Genomic DNA, 13,441 nt, shown 5'->3' on the forward strand with positions numbered 1-13,441 from the left:
CTTTGCATTTCATTGCTGTTTTCCGATTGAATCGCTTTTAGATTCATGAGAATTCGGATTTGATTGTCGACCAGGACTCTTTTATTTTCGTATCGGGATTTCAGAGCTTCCCAAGCAAGAGCAAAGTTGGCATCACTAAGTGAGAATTGCTTTACTATCTGGCCGGCTTTACCTTGGGTCTTTTACTTGAGGTGGTACAGCTTTTGGGCGCTCGAGAGTTTGAGGTGGTTGATATAGACCGCCGTGAATATGTCACGGAAGGACGGCCATTGATCATAACTCCCGTAAAAGACTTCGGTGTCACAGGCGGGTACTTTGAAGTGCATCCCGGAACTTTCTTGGGGAGTGATGGTTGTAGCGGGGACGGGATTGCTTATTACCATGAGCTGGAGTTGATCACCTATTCTTACCTTTGTGTCCTTATATGCTATAAGGCAGGCTCGGTATTTACCGAAAGCTGAGGTCTTAGGGTCTTCGGAAAGGTCGTTGTCATCTGCCTCTATGACGGCGTCATATGCGCTGTGTACCCTTTCCCAGAATACATATTTATTTTTATCTTTTATTTTTAGGGATGCCTCAGTAATCCGTACAGAGATTCGTTTCGGATATAAATTTATTTTCTACAACGGTAGCCATCTGAAGAGGGACTTGCTTAATTTTACTTTAGCAATTTATTTTTATTTATTTTGGAGATTGCCGAGTGTTTATTTATACGGGAAAACCAAAGGGAGAAGTTTTCCTATTGGTCGCGAGTGTAGTAGGCTAGGACCATTTAGATTTAATTGGGAGTAGTTAGGATGAGCTGCCGAATTTGCTGCTGGGTATTTCAAGCAATGCAAATGTGGCTGAATTTTTGCTGGGTGTCGCCAACAATGTAAAGGTGTGGATATGTATTTAAATTATACCGCAAGGGACTCAAGTATTAAAGGGAAATGAGCTAACTTTGTGCAAGTGTGTGTGGAATTTGCCTCGAAATTTTTTAATGCACCGCTTTTACGTACAGGTGTATATTGGGGTGAGAATGTACATATTGTATATATATAAATGTATTTTTGGCGAGAAATTATAATTCTGGCGGGAGAGATTTGTTTTTGGCGGGAGCCACCAAAATTTATTCGGGGGATATACTTAATATATGTACGAGTATGTATATTGTTAAGAGGCTGGTTTCATCAATGGCGACGAAGGACCATTAGATAAACGTGCTACGGGTACTACAGCACTCACCTGATGTCCACTGGTTTTGCCAATAATGATGTTGGTGCTGCGAGATGGATATTTCGGTGGCGTGGCGTTGAATGCGTCCTTCCGGTGGTCAAACTGTTCGTCACAAGCTTCACTGCGAGCACTTCTCCGAAAATGATGGGTAAAATTTGCAGTCAAAGACAGAAAGCCGATAGCGATGTTGTAATTCTGCACACTCGTTGCTATTGAGCTGGCCACTCCAATGCTCCTGGATCGTATACAGTTAGTAGGGATTGATACTGTCTGGATAGCCCCCGATGTGTAAATGGTTTGATGGTTCGACAATTATCGCACTCAAAGTAGTGCCACCAGCAATAGTATAAAGCTTGCCCCGAGAAAGACCGAAAACAAAGGTGCACGACAATATTTGGTTTTCCAATGATAGGATCGTATAATTCTCACGTTTCAATTTGATATACAGAACACTTTGCAACTAGGCCAATATCAAAAGCACAAACTTGTTAGAAATAAGTAATTTACGTATAGCAAAGAATATAATATACAAAAATAAGCGCTGAGAGAATCTTGATGATTTATGATTTGCAATTTTTCCACAAAACTCGTAACGTTTAGCAACTGCTAGGCTTTGCAAAATAATAATAATAAAGAAAAAAAAATGATGGCCGCTTTTGACAGCTGGCAGTGATGTCAGATCGCCTTACTTCAGGTGGCGGCGAATTCGTTCTTGGTGAATTTATGCGGTGGAGGCTGCCACACGTCCGTGATTATTCCCCATAGGAAATAAGATAATTTTCAATATAATTTAATTCAATATATCTACAAACTCTGAATATTCAAAATTTATTTTATTGATATAACCATGTAAAATGAGTGAAAGGCGGTGTGAGGAATTAAATTGAATAAATGAAGCTGTATTGTAAACTCAGAAAATCGCTACTGAATTTGTAAGGAATACGTGTTCGCAGGAAAGAAATCTCAAAGGAAGCAGCAAAATCGGAATGTAAAAAATTTGTATGTAATATAAGTTAAAACGCACTAAACTGATAGGGTGTCCCGATTTTTCACTTATTCTTATATGCAAAAACCGAAATAATATTTAAAATATTTTATATATTGGAATTACCAAATTCCACAAAGTACCGTTTGCAAAATCACCTGTAAAAAAATGTATTGGGGTAATATGCAAGAGGATGTCCACATGCAATTTAAAACACATGAATGTTCTGAAGTGTGTATTGTATGTATAACAAATTTACAGTATATACCTTTTTTCTAAAAATTTAAGAAAATATGAAATTTAGAAATTTAATATATATGTTTGATCTACATATGTACGTATGAAGATATGGAAAATTATTTATATACATATTGTGACGAACATGAGTGACACTAAGTGATGATAAGTAAATAAAGTCACAACAACAATAAAGCAGACAGTCACTTGTATCTACATAAGCGAATCAATCATTATGTCTGCACATGTGTAGGTACACGCAGCTGAGAAGCAAGGCACAACCACATGCATATATCTGAGATACTCCTGAAAGTATGCAATGAGAGAAGCTATAAAATCGTGCAATTGTAGTTACAGCTGAGACGTTTGAGAGCTGATGCCCAACTAGTAGATTTTGGAAACGGAAGCGCCTAGAAGATGCGAACGAGGAAATCAGAGAGTATAAAAGGCAGCAAATGTAGAGGCGCTGGAAGTCAGTTTCATTTGAGCTATCAATCAGTCTGGTTACTAAGCAAGCTATTCGGTGCAAAGTATAAGTGTTATTGTGAAGTACTTTAATAAAGGCCATTTTTCCATTATTCAATATTGGAGTTATTTATTCAACAGTTTAGTGATACGAACTTAGCAAAAGGGCAAATAAGAAGATTTGCAAGTAAATTCGTTACAATTGGTATCAGAAGAGGAATTGTTGAATAAATTCCAGAGGACAACAAGGACATGGCAACGTTAAGTGAATTGAAGATCCAGCAACTGAAGAAGGAGTTGGAGAACCGTGGGTTAAATACAACCGGCATTAAACTCGAACTTCAGGCTCGACTACGAGAGGCAATGGAAGCAGAAGGAATTGATGAGGACGAATATGTCTTTTATCCTGATGGGGACGAGACAACAACAAAAAATTGAAGGGAAAAACGAAACACCGCAGGCAGTTGCGAGCACAGACTTGACCACGATTTTGGCTGCAATATCTGCTCAAACATCGACAGTATCATCTCAACTGGAAGAACAGAAAACGTATATGTCATCACAGATGGAATCCCAAGAGGCACGAATAACATCGAAAATTGAAGCACAAGAAACGCGTATGTCAGAAATGTCCACACAGATTACATCGAAGATTGAAGCACAAGAAACGCGTATGTCAGAAATGTCGACACAGATTACATCCAAGATGGAAACTCAACTGGAAGAGCAAAAGACATATATGACATCTCAGTTGCCTGAGCAGTTGAAAGCACAGGAGGCCCGCACATCCTCGTAGCTGGAGGCACAGGAGATAAGGGTAACATCAAAGCTGGAAGCACAGGATACAAAAATTGTGCAGCTCGAGGACAAAATTGATGCCGAGATAGAAGCTTTGAGAGGTCGTATACAGGAGTTGCAAATGAATCGCCCAGCTATTTCAGCGAGTAATCCAAAGGTAAAAACACCATCCTTTGACTGTTCTGTTCCTTTCCAGGTGTTTAAGATTCAGTTTGAGAAGACCGCAGCAGTGAACAACTGGAGTGCTGAAGATAAAGTTGCTGCACTGTTCATGGCATTGAAAGGGCCTGCAGCTGAGATTTTGCAAACCATTCCAGAGGGCGAACGGAACTGTAATGAAGCATTGATGGGTGCTCTAAAGAGACGATATGGAACTGAGCATAGGAGACAGATATACCAAATGGAGTAACTGAACCTTCTCCAGAAGCCTAGTGAGACGTTGCAGGAGTTTGCCTCGGATGTTGAAAGGTTGGCACGTTTGGCAAATGCGGACGCACCAGTGGAATACATCGAGAGGGTAAAAATCCAGAGTTTTATAAATGGCATGCGGGACGTTGAAACAAAGCGAGCTACATACGCAAACCCAAAGCCAACATTCGCAGAAACGGTGTCACAAGCTCTGATGCAGGAAACAGCGTTGCTTCTGTGTAAGCCAGGTTTCAAAGCACGCCGTGTGGAAGTAGAAAGGCCAGAGTGGGTAGACGCAATATTGGAAGCGCTGAAAGGATCGCAAAAGCGGAGTGAAAGAGTTATCAAATACTTCAAATGCGGGAAGCCCCGTCACATTGCACGTCATTGCGATCTTGGTCCTAACAGTTCCAACAATGTGGGTGGCCGTAAACGCAAAGTTGGAGGAGATAAGCAAGAGCGAATAAGATGTAGGGATCGAGGGCTAGCTCCAGCTATTGAATGTCCTGTGATATCTGTCTCGCAAATTGGAAGGAATTCAAACAGTCTTACCGTCAGAGGGAATGTCGATGGCAAAGAGCGTGTACTGATTGTAGATAGGGGCGCATCTCATTCCTTAATCCGATCTGACTTGGCTGGAGCAAGGTTGCGTACGGTCACTGGCGAGTATAATCAAGTCCAGGGAGAAGTGGTATGTGAAGTCTTAATTGGGAAGGTCACAGTTCTACACAAATTCGTTGTGGCGGAGATCGTTGATGAAGTCATATTGGGGTGGACTTCTTGGTTGACCATGACATCAAGATCGATATGCAGAAAAGGGTGATGCGTTATAAGAACCAGGATATACCACTTAACTTCAGCTTGCAGAAAGGATTCAATAGTAATCGAGTACTGGTGGCGAAGACTCGACAAAAACCACGAAAGTCAAAGGCAAAGGTTGATAGATCGAATGGGCCAAATAAAGCAAAATCAAAGGTACCTGCGAGAGAAACAGTGGCATTGACAAAACCAGAAAGAGGCACGAAAACGAAGCAACGAATTTCCGAAAAAGAATGCGACGGTAGTTTCAAGCCGGAGCGCACTACTATTGTGAAACGTGGGAACGATTCTGATTATGCGAAGCCAATCCCTCAAGTGCAAGCTCTACGAAGTAGTTCATTGGACAAACAACAGAGTGTGAGGGAACGGCCCAGGGTAATGAGTAGTAAGATCAGACACTGGCATGACAAGAACTTAAATTCGGAAGGTTTCTTGGAGGTAGATTTGGTACTGATATACAACCCTCACCTGCGGAAAGGTGTTCCATCCAAATATCGGTGCAGTTGGGATGGCCCGTACTGAGTTGTGAAGACGATCAGTAATGTCATCTACCGCATACAAGCAATTGGGACACCAAGAAATAGAAGAGTGGTACATTTGGCAATGCTAGCAGCGTTTAGATCGAGAGATTTGTCTGATCGGTACGATCAGACTTAGGTGGAAGGCAGTGTGACGAATATGAGTGACACTAAGTGATACTCACAACAACAATAAAGCAGAAAGTCACTTGTATCTACATAAGCGAATCAATCATTATGTCTACACATGTCAAGGTACACGCAGCTGAGAAGCAAAGCACAACCACATGCATATATCTGAGATACTCCTGAAAGTATGCAATGAGAGAAGCTATAAAATCGTGCAATTGTAGTTAAAGCTTAGAAATTTGAGAGCTGATGGCCAACTAGTAGATTCTGGAAATGGAAGCGCCTAGAAGATAGGAACGAGGAAATCAGAGAGTATAAAAGGCAGCAAATGTAGAGGCGCTGGAAGTCAGTTTCGTTTGAGCTATCAATCAGTTTGGTTATTAAGCAAGCTATTCATTGCAAAGTATAAGTGTTATTGTGAAGTACTTTAATAAAGGCAATTTTTCCATTATTCAATATTGGAGTTATTTATTCAACAATTTAACGATACGAACGTTAGCAGAAGATTGCAAATAAGGGGAATTGCAGTAAATTCGTTACTGCATACATATACGTCGGTGCAGCAGCGTCACAAATGTGGATTGGGAGGATGGAACACCCGCAGCCGCAAGAACAAGGTTGAAATTTTAATATATATATATAATATATGTATGTGTCCTATTGGTGGCAACGTTGGAAATAATCCAAAAGTTTAGCAGCTAGTAAGCTTGATGCCGGAGCGTATAGAAACTGATGGTAGTGTTGACCAAATTATGGATTATGGGCACTTTGGCGAGGAAACGGATATTTATGAACTTTTAAAAATTATAAATTGCATTATCCGTTGCGTGCACAAGATATTGTAGACCTCACAGTGGACTTTTCGAAATTGTTTTGTCTTTCTTAAAGGTGGTTTTGGCAAATCCGCCATTTTGTACGCCGCGTGTATCCGTCGCAAACATTTTCACGGTCACGGTCGCCATGTCACGTCAGGTGGTATATAGATGATTTGCAGATTTCCATTTATATTGACTGGCTATACTTTACCATCCAACGCCTTGCTATAGTTGTGCCGTATAATTAAAACACTGCAGGTTACTTATGGACACCTTTTTTATATGTGTCTAGTTAAACTTTATTATAACTTAAATATTTTAATAAAACTTATGAAAATTTGAGTTTAGACGAAGCGTTCCGAAATGTGTATGTATAATTAATGAGCTCAGTATATGATCGCCCTCAAAGTGTCTGGTCTTTTTTCTAGTTCAAAAAATATCTACGTATATGCCACACACACACTGGGTTGCATTCGCACGTGCGCTACATCAGCTGATGAATGTTTGCTGTGGTGATATTGAACTTAGGGTGTCATTATAGGCCGAAACCCTTAGAAGGTGACGCTATGCTGTTGCACAAGCTCATGACACAGTTTATTGATTAAAGTTTTTGTTGTCAGTTGAGTACCAAGTTGCCACATCATACATAACGAAACAAATAAAATAAAACTTCGACACACATAAAACACATTACAAATTTCACAATACGTATTACCCAAATAGATTTGGAGCTAAAATGGGCCACGCATTTTAAAGAGGACAAAAAAAAAGAGCTAGGGGCTAAATGGAAATTTTTGGAGCTAAAAGCAAAAAAGGGTCTAGATCTGGCCCCAAAAGCACCAAAATGGCAACACTGTAAAAAATATTACGGATGCAAAAAGCAATAAATAATCAAAAAACAGCAAAAAGTGAAGGATCGGAAATTCCCAAACTTGCGCCGTCTAATATATTTAATTTATCTTCAAAGGGCTTCGTTGGTTTCGAACAACCGACAGCAAATCCAAATAATATATTCATAATAATAGAGTGGACCAAATTACTCTTGCAAAGATCTAAACCCAAAATCTTACCAACTTCAACACTATCTATGGCTGCACAGCCAAAGCTGTTTCAAAACCAGAATTTGCTGTTGCCATTGCATGATGAAATCAATGCGATGCATTGCTACATAATTCGCCGATTGTAGCATCATGTGTTGCCTTCTGATATATGGTAGAGAAATGATCAGCTTTGGAAGCTATTTGCTGAGTGCTACCACCACCTGCAGCATCCATATATAAAACTAAGTGGATAATCTGTGAAACTATGATTGAGATGTTGTTCTTGCTGCTGTTGTTGGTGATAATCTTCATTACGTTGTTGCTCACTAAAAAAACTTAAATCTTTAACTTGAGATGTTTGAAGTGCTGATAGGTATATCTGAAGCTGATTGTGATTGTGAATACGATGACTATATAACCATCTCTTGCACTACATCATGTGCTATAAATTCATCTTCACAACGTAAATCTAAATCAGGGCTATGCGTATTTATGTTACCGAGTGGCACTGTTGTCAAGGCAGGTCCTCTATGGTCCTCTAACGCTAAACGATGGTGTGTAGTAAGGGCTGATTGCCTTCGGTGGTATGCAATTCGATCGGAGCGTAAAACTGCAATAGAAAGATAGAATGCCATATTTAATTACCGAAATCAATTATTCGCCCATTCTATGCTTTATACTTTATGCTTTTTAGCGAACTTGTTTTATACTTCATATTTGTATGCTTTTGGAATGCGGATGTTGTACATACATTTGGAATACTTAGCAATGTTTTAAGAACTTTTAAACACACATTTTTGTAATCTATATCACTCATGTGTTCATATTCTTGATGCAACAGTTGGCAATAACGTTTGTAATCCTCAGGACGAGCAGCCAATATAACCAGGGCCCTATTGCACAAAACAACTTATCAACTTTACACTTTGCACTTATCGATTTTCTGTTTCTGATCCTTTGCTAACGGAACATATTTTTGTAAAGACTTTTTTTCTGTTTCTGTTTCACAATATTCTTTGCAAATCTCACTATAAGTTGAGCTTAGTTTTGCAAAGGCTTTGCTAACGGAACATATTTTTGCAAAGACTTCACTCTCTGCAAAATCTTTGCGTTCTATTGAAAAGTGAGCGTGCAAGGTGATCCACAAAGCGTTGAAACGTCTTTGCATTTGTTTTGATTCTTTTCACTTTGAATTGTGTGATTATGAGCCGAAAAATAAAAATAGAAAAAAATTAGCAGTACTAAAGCTAATTAAAGAAAAAATATTGTGCGCTTTTTTATTCCAAATTTTCGCCTGCGGCGCTGTATTTCATAACTGTGGAAGGTCCACGGGCTTTATTTACTCTTAAAAGGAAAGAACGCCTGCTGGCTTAATTTCTTCTCCGAAAGGGAAATAACGCCCACTGGAAAAAGGAAATAAAAACCTCGGGTTTTAATGATTTTTCAAAGAGGAAATAACGCCCGCGGGCCCTATTTCTTTTTTAAGAAATAACGCCCAGGGGCGCAATTTCCGCGGCCGTTATTGCACTCCACCACAAATCATTATTGTTATTATTACACAAATCATTAGCAAAGACCATACATACATTCAAACGCAATGTAGCATCCCACCAAAAATTTTGAACCTTATATAAGCCTTTTTCCATTCGGCAATAAGGTTTATACAATAAGGCCTTAAATTCCTAGGGAGTTTTAAATTCCTTATAAAACAGCTTATTTTCTTGCACTCATGTCATTGGACATAAAGTTTGTCTGAAAGATAACTTATATATAATGCCCATACAAAATAAGGCTTACAAAAGGCATGATTATAATACATTACGTAAGGTATGATATCCTTATACCAAGGCTTATCAATCCTTTAAAATAAGGCTTTTGTAAGACATTATAATAAGGCATCTTGTATCTGCTCTTTTAGGTTGAGGACGCTATCAACCGTTATTTGAGATGCATTTGAAAACTAACGCTTGCTATTTGAGAATTGCTTCTCAAATGCATCTCAAGTTGAGATTTGACAAAAATGTTTGTTGGGTTATGATTGTTTGAAAATACACTAAATTCTCTTTGTACACGGTAGATGCTTTCCTGAAAAAAAAAAACGCGTAAAAAATTAATTGAGTATAATCAATAATAAAATATAGATTTATCCTTGAATGTAATTTTCTTTTTTTGCAGAATAAAAGGGATAACGCCCTAAAAACTGGGTCCGCAGGTGGAAAGAATTGCATTATGGATGAAGGAGACTTGGCCATCCTAGATATCAGGAATCAGACTAAGCTGTGGTAGATGGACTGAATTTACCAGAAAGCTATGGAATTTCAGAAAGCCTTTCAACATCTGAGTCTGATTCCATAATATTGAACGCAAAGGGAGTACCTGCAAACCCAACTGCACCCATAAGGAAGAGGAAGAGCTCTGCCAAGTTTCCAAGTGAAATTTTGGATAGAGACTGGAGCTTCTCGAGGTTGGAGTTTATTACCGGAAACTTCAATGCCTGAAATTGGAGAGGGACCTTCAACTTCCACCCTCTGTTGTAACAAAAGGACTCACAGTGGCAGAAACTGCAAGGGTTGAATATACCCTTTTGTTAGAGGAGTTTTAAATAGATTTGTTAATTTTTTTATTCTAAATGAATTGTTCTTTTTTCGGTTGTAAATGAACTTGTTATTTTGTTTATTATCATTAGAATATAGTATTTTCATAAACAAACATTAAGTGAACTTCATATTATAATGGAAATATTTGACCAACAAACATAAAGGGATATGTCTTTTCTTGCGATATCTGAGAAAAAATTTAAAATCAGACCATGGCTAACTACGGTTCAGGGTCATTAGTGTCCAGAGGTAGCAAAAACTGGTTTTTCGTTTCTAACTCAAGATTTTGGGGGTTCCCCGAAAATTTCTTGTATGCAGATTTACCAGAAAAATGGTATCACTTCCAGTGGCGTAACTATAGAAATGGGGGCCCAGTTGGATTTCCACTAGGGGCCCTTACCAGGAACATTTTTTGAATCATTCAAACTTTTTGAACCCCTCCTTCAGTCTTGCATAATAATTCAAAGTACAGATACAGGCCAGAATCGCCTAGGCGTTTGAGCGCCAATAAATGATGATGATGACAGATACAGATGATGTTGAAAAAAAAACGGATCAAGTTTTACTCACGTTAAACATTTTATTTTTATGGTATAATACTGAAATAAGAAACAATGGATAAAATGGACAACTTCTGAGATCACTTTCCAGGTTCTTTTAACTTTTGGTTTCGTAACACCGTGTTATTTATTTTCTGATATCTTAATCTAAAACCATAAACATGCCCTCAAAGGAAACAACGTTTTGGAGTAGAAAAATATCATAGTAAAAATAAAAGCTATTTTGTTTCAATACAATATTTTAGTAGTTTCGTATTCAAAAAGTAAAACAAAAACAATTTTATTTCAATACAACATTTTAGTAGTTGATATTATGAAAAGTACTGCAGCAGAGAAGTAAGCCTTTCCATTCCACTCGCATCATACATATTATTTTCATTTTCTTCTTCAAAATTTTCCATATCCATTTCCTCCATTCATTGTCTTCAATGGTTTGCATGCTTTCAGTACTTCTTCCGATTCTGCTGGCAATATTGTGTAAGATGACACAAACAATGACCACCTTTCCTGCAAACTCAGGGCTCAGTGGCAAATAATTTAAACACGGGAATCTTTCTTTAAGAATACCAAAACTATTTTCAATTATACGCCGTGTTTTTTTATGACAACGATTGAAAGCACCTTCAGGAGGGTTATCGGGATTTCGGCGTAATGGTGGTATTAACCAGTTTTTCAGTCCATAGCCACTATCACCCAAAATAACAGCATCCAGAAAAGGTCTCCATCCATTTTCAAATCTTTGACTTACAACCGAATTCCGTAACACCCTTGAGTCATGAACGCTGGCCGGCCAATTTGCATTTGCACTGTAAAATGTGTAGTCTGGACCGCATATCATCATTACATTCAATGAGTGGTTTCCATGCCGATCCACATATACTTCCACGTGTAATGAAGGCGGATGAATTTTGATGATTGTACCATCAACGCAACCACACACACAAGGGAATCCAACCATAATAAGAAACTTTTCAGCAATACCACAGACGTCATCGGGACATCGCACTGTGTTTTGAAATAAAACGTCTATTACAACATCGACAACTCTATGAACGACTCTGCAAACTGTTGATTTTGAAACACCATTAATATCTCCGATAACATGGTACTGGCAACCATTTCCGAGGCAATGTAAGCACAATAGAAGTGATTTTCAGCCGACAAAGTATGACTGCGCTTTGTTTTGTGCTCTAGTTTTTCACCAACTTTATTTAAAATTAAATCAACTTGTGTTTGGTTTAAACGGAAGCACTCTTTAAAATTAAAGCTTTGTAGTCCCCAAAAATTAATTCGGTCTCTATAATTTCTTCCTATAACCGCGTCTTCACTATCGTCGAACAAAAACTCACGTCTTAACATTTTGAAAAACTTCACTAGTAATAACAATGTGAATTTGCAAAACGATCGTTTACTTAGCAAATTTTTGACAAAGTTATCAAAGCTGGCTTTGCAAACATAGAATTTACAGTTTTTGAGGAGCGAAAGAGCGCATTTATTTGCAAAGTCTTTGCAAATTACACTTTTCAATATCAGCTTTGCACTTTGCACAAGAGAACGTACGTGGAACAGAAATCGAAAAGAGAGCACAAAAACTACAAAGACTTCAAATTACACTTATCAACTTCGGCTTATAACTGATCAAATTTTACACTTCTGAGGAACACAAAGTTTTGCAAACTGACGAAAAATTTGCAAAGTGCAAAGTGAAAAGTTAATAAGTTGTTTTGTGGAATAGGGCCCAGGTCTATATCTTGCAGTAAGTTAGCATCATCTTCAAAAATTATATGCAACTTGTTCTCCACCGATTCATCATCTCAAAGTCTTAATATTAAATTTTTTTGCCCTTAATCATCCAAAACTGCATCACAACAAAATTCTTCAAATCCTGCACAATTCGCCTTCGCACTAGGCTTTACACCATCGGAAAGCTGGCTTACAATTCTGTAAATTCACCTGTTTATGTTGCATCATTTCATTCCAATTGTGATAGTAACGCTTGGAGGGGCTTTCACTTAAAATTAAATAAATGTAAGGCGCGATAACCTCCATAGAGATCTAAGGCCGAGCTTCTCTTCCAATTTGCGTCGTGCTCCTCTTGATTTTCCCTACAAATCGGCCGGACGGGACTTACATGTTTTATGCCGACTCCAAACGGCATCTGCGAGGCAGATGAGTTTTCACTGAGAAATTTTCATGGCAGAAATACACTCGGAGTGCTTGCCAAACACTGCCGAGGGGCGACCCCGCTTAGAAAAATGTTCTTCTAATTTAAAAACTTTATTTCCAAAATTTTGATGTTGCTTTGCCCGGGGTGTGAACCCAGGGCATTCGGTGTGGTAGACGGAGCACGCTACCATCACACCACTGTGGCCGCCTGGCTTTCACTTAGGTGATGTTGAATACGTGTATGCCAGCTTTTGGTCACATCTTCAGGCACTGCAATGTGATTGCATGACTTTTGCCACAGCTCCCCCATTGGTGGTTTATACACTATACACTTTAATTTAAAAATAATTGAACAACTATAAAATTTGGACACTGCTATTTTCGATATATTCTGGAAATCAGAATTTCACGAGGATATGACCCTGCTGTTATAAAAGGATAATTCAACCTGAGTAAATCTAGAGCAGGCGGTGTTCTTATTGCGGTGGACTCAAGTCTTTCATCCGAGTTGCTGTTGTCGGACAACGCATTTGATATTGAGTTTATAGCAGAAAAGATTTCAATGCGATGTTTTAACTTATATATTTGTTGCTCATATATTCCGCCCCGGTCGGATATGTATGTTTACAATTGCCATAGTTTAGCTATTCGAAACTTGTACTCTCAGTTGCGAGACAAAGATCGCT

The 13,441-nt window shown here is 38.5% G+C and overlaps 1 pseudogene; it reads right to left on the minus strand.

Moving 5' to 3' along the window:
* Positions 1 to 7,842: 7,842 nt before the first annotated feature.
* Positions 7,843 to 13,065, minus strand: LOC137234851 (uncharacterized; annotated as a pseudogene).
* Positions 13,066 to 13,441: the final 376 nt, after the last annotated feature.

This window comes from Eurosta solidaginis, chromosome X (genome assembly GCF_040869045.1).
Source record: "Eurosta solidaginis isolate ZX-2024a chromosome X, ASM4086904v1, whole genome shotgun sequence".
In the NCBI taxonomy this organism is placed as follows: domain Eukaryota; kingdom Metazoa; phylum Arthropoda; class Insecta; order Diptera; family Tephritidae; genus Eurosta; species Eurosta solidaginis.